The sequence below is a fragment of the Lacerta agilis genome, chromosome 16 (genome assembly GCF_009819535.1).
Source record: "Lacerta agilis isolate rLacAgi1 chromosome 16, rLacAgi1.pri, whole genome shotgun sequence".
Classification (NCBI taxonomy): Eukaryota; Metazoa; Chordata; class Lepidosauria; order Squamata; family Lacertidae; genus Lacerta; species Lacerta agilis.
In genome coordinates, this window is record NC_046327.1 from 22,913,511 (window position 1) to 22,921,994 (window position 8,484).

The 8,484-nt window shown below is 43.9% G+C and overlaps 1 long non-coding RNA gene across 1 annotated transcript; it reads left to right on the forward strand.

Moving 5' to 3' along the window:
* The first annotated feature begins 583 nt into the window (after window positions 1-583).
* Window positions 584-4,859, forward strand: LOC117060641. The gene is made up of 2 exons (XR_004428017.1): window positions 584-936; window positions 4,419-4,859. It is a non-coding gene; the product is annotated as an uncharacterized LOC117060641 (long non-coding RNA).
* Window positions 4,860-8,484: the final 3,625 nt, after the last annotated feature.

Below are 8,484 nucleotides of genomic sequence, written 5' to 3' on the forward strand. Positions count from 1 at the left end.
TAAACAACAATGCCAGTCACAGGAACTGATGTTGTTTACTTATATTATTTTAAAGCCTGTGAGGCCTCAACAAAAACAGACCCACTTAGTTTACTAGCCTTGGTCTTGGATCGTGAAGTTCCTGGTTGAAATCCAGGATCACTTGGGAAATGCCACTTTTTCTACACCTTTCATCAGTTTCACTTTAAGTACCTGTTGCACACCAGCCTGGAATCTATTTGCGTTTTGGACTGGAATCAATACTTCTACCCAAACCAGCCTCCAATGTAGGAAAGTTTTATTATTAAAATGCCCATATATTTTTAAACAACATGAGGCTAACTCAGGATAGCTCAGTTGGTAGAGCTTGAGACTTAATCTCAGGGTTATGGGTTTGAGCGCCATGTTAGATGAAAGATTCCTGCATTGCAGGGGGTTGGACTAGATTATTCTCATCCCTTCCAGCTCTACTATTGTATGATTCTGTGAGGCATGTAAAGAGTTAACTGAACTGAATGCAGACATGCAAGCAGCAAAGTTTCAGTTAAACTGTCAACCAGGTGCTATATTGGGGGAGGTTTCTGGCTTTATATTCAAAACCAAAGGGGGGCTGTTTTAACTGGTCAGTAAGTGGACATTCCGCCTCATCTCATTGGCCCATAACTACAAACCAATCAGGACAGGATTTCACTCAGATGGTAGTGATAAAAAGCCAGGCTCAGTACTGGTCAGACTAGAGTAGCTGTTGGAGTGGAACAGTGAGGGCTTAGGGGAGCTAGGAGAAGAGGTTTGTTTCTGAAGGGAAGTTAGAGATGTAACCGAGGAACTGGTATTGCCAGGGCAAAGAGCTGAAGGTCTGCTAGGAGGAGAGCAAGGTTTTGTGGCTATTGCCAAATGACAGCTGGTTGTTGTGAACAGGAACCCTAAGAAGATTGAAGGGACCCAAGAGTGAAGGACGTGAGTGCCAAGTTAAAGAACTACTTGTACTGTATAAGTCTCTGGGTGTAGTGAGTTGTGTGTTAACCAGGGAGGGAGAGTAATTTGCCATGGCTTGAATAGAGGGAAAAACTAACCTGGTATACATACACACACAAACACACACACCTACCTATATACCAGTATATACATGTTTTCCAAATCAATCCAAATTATTTAAATTTAATACAATTTTTTTAAAAAATAATTAGGTTTCCCGTTCCTCTTACAAACATAAGGCCAAATGCTTCCTGGTGCCACTTCATTCTTCTTTAATCACCTTCTCATCCTTCTATTAATTTTAATCCATTTTCATAGCTGGCCTTTTTTGTTTCCTTACAATCAGCACCTTTGTTGTTTCCCAAACATATAAAAATCCATTTCGTGTGTGTAGACCTTCCAACACTCTGTTCCCAGACCTGGTGTGTAGAGAGAGATTATTGCCATCGTCCTTTGTCCATAACTACATTCTTAATGGTTATATGTGATCCTCAGATGAAGGGTAGTATAGAAATTTAATAAAATAAAGGAACAGTAACCCTATTTAAAGTAACTAAATGAAACACAAGCCTTAGTAAATCCTTTAAATACTGCTACAGGAGGAGGATTGGGCTGAGTGGAGTTGTGGAAATTGGTCTATTGCAGGGATAGGGAATCACTGTCCTGCAGCAGCTGCACAGAGACCTGCAGTTGTATTTTACTATGTAGTCAAATACAATTACGGTACATTTCTTTAGGATTTATTTTCACTCTCACACTTTTTATGACCATTAACAGTGGCTGATGAGTAATAAAAGAAGCGCCACCAAACTTAAAACAAGGCAAATCAAGGTAGAAAGCAGTGAAATGGAAACACTTCAGATTGAAGGGGTAAATTTGCTGTTTTGGAATAAACACCTTCAACTTAGTCGAGTTTGCAAGGATTCAGCAGTTTCCCACAGTGCAAGCACCCAGTACTAGCCTGGACAAATATTCTGAAGTGCTAGGTAGTCCGTGCAAGGGGTGCATGGAGTATTAGGGAAGGGGTAGTATCTCTGGTGGGGGGAACACATCATGCTCCTTCTGGGGTAGTTTGTCCACCTTTGGTCCCCACCCTGCATTCACCTCTCATCTGTGGTTCCTATAAGCTATTAGCATGTGACAGCAGCCAGACCCTATGAAACGGCTTTGGCTGGATGGCTAAAGCAAGTGAGGGGTAGCCAAGGGTCTCAAACCCTCAGGGAGTTAGGGACTTCCTCTGCATGCAAAGACAGGCTCCAGCAGATCGTGTGGAAAAGACCAATAGTGGGTATCGTGGTCGAGAAGTGCATGTGCTGTAAAGGGAAATGAGAGGCAGATGGGAAGGAAGCCAGTCTAGAAGAAGGAAGCCAGTCTAGAAGAAACTCTGATCCTAAACCTCTGCTGCTTTGGGGGAGATCATCGGGAAAAGAAAAGGCCAAGGAGTAAACCCTACACAAATCTGGAGTGGAGTCATTAAAATGGTTTGATGTTGCCTTGTATGCCTCCTTCTGACAACTCCTGCAGCCAAGCTGCAGCGAAACATTGCTCTGCTTTACTTTGAACCACATCAGCAAGGCTAAGGGGGGATTTGTCATCTGGACAGCCCAGGACCACCATACACACTGCCCAGGCTTGGAGAATGTTTTGAGTTTTTTTTTATTCTTGTTGTTTTGTTGGTTCTTTTCCTCCCTCATTCTCATTTTTCAGGATGGGAAATGTCCCTTAAGGAACACTCCATGATAGCTCATCAGGCGAACATGTGAATGGCTGACATTATGTAATGCTTTGACATTTCGCATTCCCATGGTATTATCCCACCACCACCAATGCAGAATAAGCTGTCAGAGCATGAAATTGGTATTTTTACATATTCTTAATGTACAGATGTCAGTCTGAAAACCATTCACTGGGGTTAAGATTATATTCTTTGTTTCACTCCATTCATATGCGAAAATCTGCTTGAAGGTTTTTTTTTAAGGAGAGACAAACCTTAAATAAAGAAATTAAATTAATAGCTCTATCAAAACAGCACAAGGTAACTCTAAGGCATGGTGTGATGAAAGCAAGATAGACCATATCACTCCAAGACTGCAACACGCCGTTTAAGCACCTGTGTGTCTGGCACACTTAGCAGAAAGTCAACGAGAGCCAAATGCAAATTGGAAATATAATCAGTGACCTATTTTCTACTGCCAAATTTATCAGCATGTTCCAAATCAAATCTGCTCACAGTTTACAAGTGTGTTATTCTATGTTGATTGCCATGAAAGAATGCTGTAACCTTGGGGGAGGATTAGTATTTCTAAAAATAAAGTAGCACCAGGGGATGGTGGGGTAGCGGAAAAAGGATAAGAAAATGCTCAATCTAATGATCCTAGTTGTTGAGATGCTACCACAGGCTCCAGTACCTTGCCCAGAAATGGTGCATTCCTCATGATTAGTAAATGACAACAAGACCCACCAAAAGCCAATAAAAGTATATGATGTTATCATTCCTGCATTCATTTATTGATTTTTATTACATTTCTATACTTCCCTTTATCCAAGGATCACATGGTGGTTTACAATATAAAAATACAAAAATACATAACATAGTAACAAGCAAAAACTATATCCCCCATCCAATATAAATACACATTTTAGAAGGTCATATACTGCTTAATTAGCCAAAAGCCTGGAATAAGAACGTTTTTGCCTGGCACCTAAAGATATGTAATGAAGGTGCCAGGTGAGCCTCCCTGGGGAAAGCATTCCACAAGCAGAGAGACACTGCAGGAAAAAGTCCGCTCCCATGTTGCCACCCTCTGGACATCTCGTAGGGGACGCACATGAAGAAGGGCCTCAGATGATGATTGCAGGGTCCGGGTCAGTGCAAATAGGGAGAGGCAGACCTTGAGGTATTGCAGTCCTAAACCATTTAAAGCTGGGGCAAACCAGTTAGATGGGTGGGGTACAAATAATAAAATTATTATTAATATTTATAGGTCAAAACCAACCCTTCATAATCTACCACGGCTTCTGTGTATGGAATCGAGGGAGACACCATCTTGTTCTTTGTCTTGGGCAGCAAAAAGCCTTGCATCTGCCCTAAAGATTAGATTTGCTTTTTTGCTGTTTTTTATGTTTGAAACACAGTATGCTTGAAGTGAAGTCAGGGAGCCCCTAACTGGCGCTGTGGACAGCTTTCTGACAACCTCCTGTTCAATAGCTACTGAAAGGCTAGAGTCAGGGAAACCCAAGCAGCTTCTGCTGCAGCTGCATTCCAAGAAAGATCAGGACTAAGGTGGGGGGGGGGTAATTCCTCCCACAGTGGGGAGCTCCCACTGATGATGCAATTCTTGGAATTATCCCTGTTCTGATTGCATCATGTTGACCAACATTAAGTGACTGTGCTGGAAAGACCACCACATTTCTCTTGCTTGTTGCAAATTCTCACCACTTTGCTACCTTCTCCTTCCCCCTAGATGTGTGACTTGCTTCTTTGAATGACCCCTTAGCGGAGGATTTTGTTAACATGCTTGCACTTGGGGGCTCTGGAGACTTCTGCTTGGATCAACAAGAAACATTGATTCTAACATGTTCCAGAGGATTTGTGACATTCTCAGCGTGTGTGAAACTCAAATCACCCCCCACAGGCCCACCGTCTGATGGCATGTGGAAAGCTTTCCTCGCTATTTGTCCTTGGAAATGTGTAAGTACAGAAGTTAATCCTTCTTGGGATAAATCTCATTTATGTGTTTGTCTCCTCGGCAAGGTTTATCCTACTTCATTAAGTTTTGGCATCTCAAAGGGCAACAGCTGCACCGTCACACTGCCACCGCTTTAAGAACCTCCATTCATGATAATGTTTAATGCAAACTTATTCCTCTCTCCAACTGCAGGAACATTAAAGCAGATTTTCCTTATCTTATTACTATTTGCTTTTTAAAGTATTTTGATTTTAAACAAAGATACTGTACAGGATCTTCAGCTGGTATACCTTGGCACAGCTCCAGTAAATTAAGCATTGCTCCTTCCCTACAACTCAGCTGGGTATCTGACCCAATTTGGGAGAGAGTGGTGGTTTAAAAGGGTAGGAAAGCTTGACTCAATACTTGTTTATATGTGACAATAAGGACTGGGATTTCTTCTGTAGCACATTGTTTAGAAGGAAATTACTGGGCACAATTTAGAGGGGTCAGATACAGCCTGTCATCAGTGCTGGAACAGGTGCTCAGGCCACCCTTTCTGAGTAGCTCCACCTCCTCAGGGGCAAACTTTGGTAATCTTCCGTAATATGGCACCCTGTGTGAGGCCAAAAACTTATCCATCTCCTCAGTATGGCCACTGCTTGCTCATGTGGGATATTTACAATGCACTCAAACCAACAAGACATGTTCACTAGAAAAGCACACACAAAGGAAGTTGGAAGTTCTACATGTGAGAGCCACTCGCATTGTGTACTGCCAGGTAAGTGGGGTCCATGCTCTAAAAGCTGGCTACGTTCCTGGCCTGCTCTCTCTTTTCTCTGCTTCTTGATATTCAGATCTCTTCTCTTGGCTTATCCATAACTAAGGATGTAGGTCAGTTCAGATTCCATTTTAATCTAAAGTACAATCAGGGCCGTTTCGTCATAGGGACTGGGTGGCGCGGTGCACCAGGGCGCCAGGCCCCCCAGGGGCGCCCCCGCGAGCCCGCCGGCATACCGGGCGCCCCCTCCCCAACGGGCCGCCCTCCGGAGCCCCAGCTGGAGCGCTGGGAATGGCGCGCAAAGCCCCGCACCGCTCCAGCGCCACGCCCCTCATCCCCGCTCTCCCAACTCCCTCCCGTGCTGGCCGCCCCTCCAGCTGGGGCTCCGGAGGGCGGCCGGCTTGCAGCGCCATGCCCCTCATCCCCCGCTCGCCCACCCCACCTCCCGAGGGCGGCCAGCGCGGGAGGGAGGTGGGCGGAGAGGCGGCCTACGGGGGCGCCGAGGGATCGTTGCACCAGGGCGGCCTATCCCTTTAAGACGACCCTGAGTACAATATATGTCTGCAACTACTTTTAGGCCTGTCTCAAGACTGCTTCTGTGAAACTGAATGAGTAAATTTTTCTTTACTTATAAGAAGACTGTTTTGCGTGTTTATTGTTTTTAAGGGAGAAAAGGCAAATTACCCGGAAATGTAGTCTGCGTTAAAGCATCCTGGATTACTTAACTAAAAGGCTAAAGCTAGTTTATCAACAGCTTCTTTATTTTGAGCTGCAAAGGGACGTATGCTAAACTCACAAACATGTGTGAGGAAGATAATATCTAATTAATATCTAACTAATATATCCTCTCCTGGTTTCAATACATCGCTACAGCTCAGAGACAGCAAAGAAGAGGAGCAGCAGGGTCAGGAGGTTCTGTGGTTTAACAGTGGGTGACTCTGCAGCGAGGGGCTTTGGCAGGTGTCCATCAATGCACTTTCCTGACATTGGCCCTGCTTGCTGTGACTTATTTCAGCTGTTGCTCTAAGATAATGTGTTGTGGTCAGTGTGGTGTAGCGGTTAGACCAGGCATCGGACTAGGACTTGGGTAGACCAGGGTTCAAATCCCCCACTTTGCCATGAAGCTCACTGGGTTACTTTGGGCCAGTAACTGCCTCTCATTCAAACCTACATTACAGGGTTGTTGTTGTTGGGATTAAATGAGAAAGGCGAGACCTGCTTTACATCTGTAACAGAATTGCTCACCACCTGCTCTTGACATCTATTTTTATCTTCTGGCCTTGCCACGTTGCGTGTCCTTAAATAACACATCATTTGTGTTTTGTTTTGACATCCGTATTGTGGGACACTAGGGCACTTTGTGGTGATTAAACCTCTGGAAGAGATTTGGTTCAGTTTGGCTGGCTAAGCAGAAGGCTCCCTGACAGTTGTAGGTGCAACCTACCAGCCTTGTGCCAAAGGGGCTCACCAGTGAGATAAGCCTCTGGCAGTAGATTGGATGGTCTGAATTTAGGAAGTCCAGGTAGGTAGAAGATCCTACAAAAGAGGGGTGAAAGAAACAGGGCCTATGAAAGCAAGCTTGAAAGGTGGTGTTCTCTTACAGAAGACTTGCATGAAGGTGAGACATTTGAAAGGAAGCTAGGAGAGATTTAGGCAAGCAAGAAGGGCTAACATTGACTCATTCTGTTGAAATAATGAACGATGTATTTGGCATATAGGACTTTAAGAATTAAAAACATAGGTGGCTAACATTAGCAGTCCTCATTGAGCATATCTGTCTTCATATGTAGCAGATTGTACTTAATATCCATAACATAATATGTAAATACCTTTTCAACATATTGCAATATTTACAATGAAAGAGCTGTTCATTAAAACACATTTACTCTGGATAACCTGACACAAAAGAAATTATATTGTTTACAGTGGAATCCTGACAAAAATACATGCAGAAAAGAGAGGCAAACACATCTGAATCTGGATTGCTTAGTGGAACACTGGTTTGCTGCCACATCCAATTTTTCTCATTAGAACTTGTTTTATTTGAACATGACTCAGTACCCCGTGTAAAATGTGAAGTTGTTAATCGTATTACTATATGGAAAACAAATTAATTATGCATGATATTGCAAATGGGCTGTTAGTTTGACACCAGAAAGATTAAACAAATGCAGGCATTGCTTCAAATGGTATCTGATATACATATAAGGCCCTCTTTAAAATCATTTGTAATTTTCATGTAGGAAGAATTTATCTGAAGACTTTTCTTGTATCTTCTAAAGAAATTTCCAATTAACATTTTGAAGGTTAGATTAACAGCTACATCGTGTGTGTCCGGTCACAGGAAATTAAGGTTATTAGTTTTTGGTTTTTAAAAAATGTGGTATTGGACCTTACTGTGAATGAATTTTAATTCTAAGTTCATGTAAGGGAGGCAGCAATTTCTGCCACCTTCTCCTTCTTCCAAAGCCCTCTCCCATACCCAGTGTTCAAAACTCACATTGTTCTAGGTGCATTTTGCAACAGGGAATTTCATTAGCGTGAGTAGTTTCTGAGCTCTGGGTGTAGTACTGTGCCTAGGATTTCAGATTAAAACTGCAGACTGGAAGGAAAGGAGGACCTTTTTCTGCCTCCCCACTTCTAGCTACTCTCAGAAAACTGGAGAAGAGACACTCTTAAGAATATTAGGGGGGTAGGCAAGGGAAGGACTAGACCAAGGGTCAGCAAACTTTTTCAGCAGGGGGTCGGTCCACTGTCCCTCAGACCTTGTGGGGGGCTGGACAATATTTTGAGGGGGGAAATGAACGAATTCCTATGCCCCACAAATAACCCAGAGATCGGACTTCCGGTTGGCGCCATTCTGCTCGGTCAGGAGAAACCTTGGCTCCGAGGTTTCTCCGTCGCTGCGGGGGAGGGGGGAGTCGAAACTGCGATTCGACCCCCCCAAGAAACTCCAGGTAGAGTGTCCTGGAGACATGGGATCCGGCTGGTCCCCCGGGGCGCCTTCCTTGCTCTCTGGTAAGCCCTAGTAAGGGCTGACGTGACGGGCGAGGTCAGAGGCACGGGGGCTGTGGATCGTCT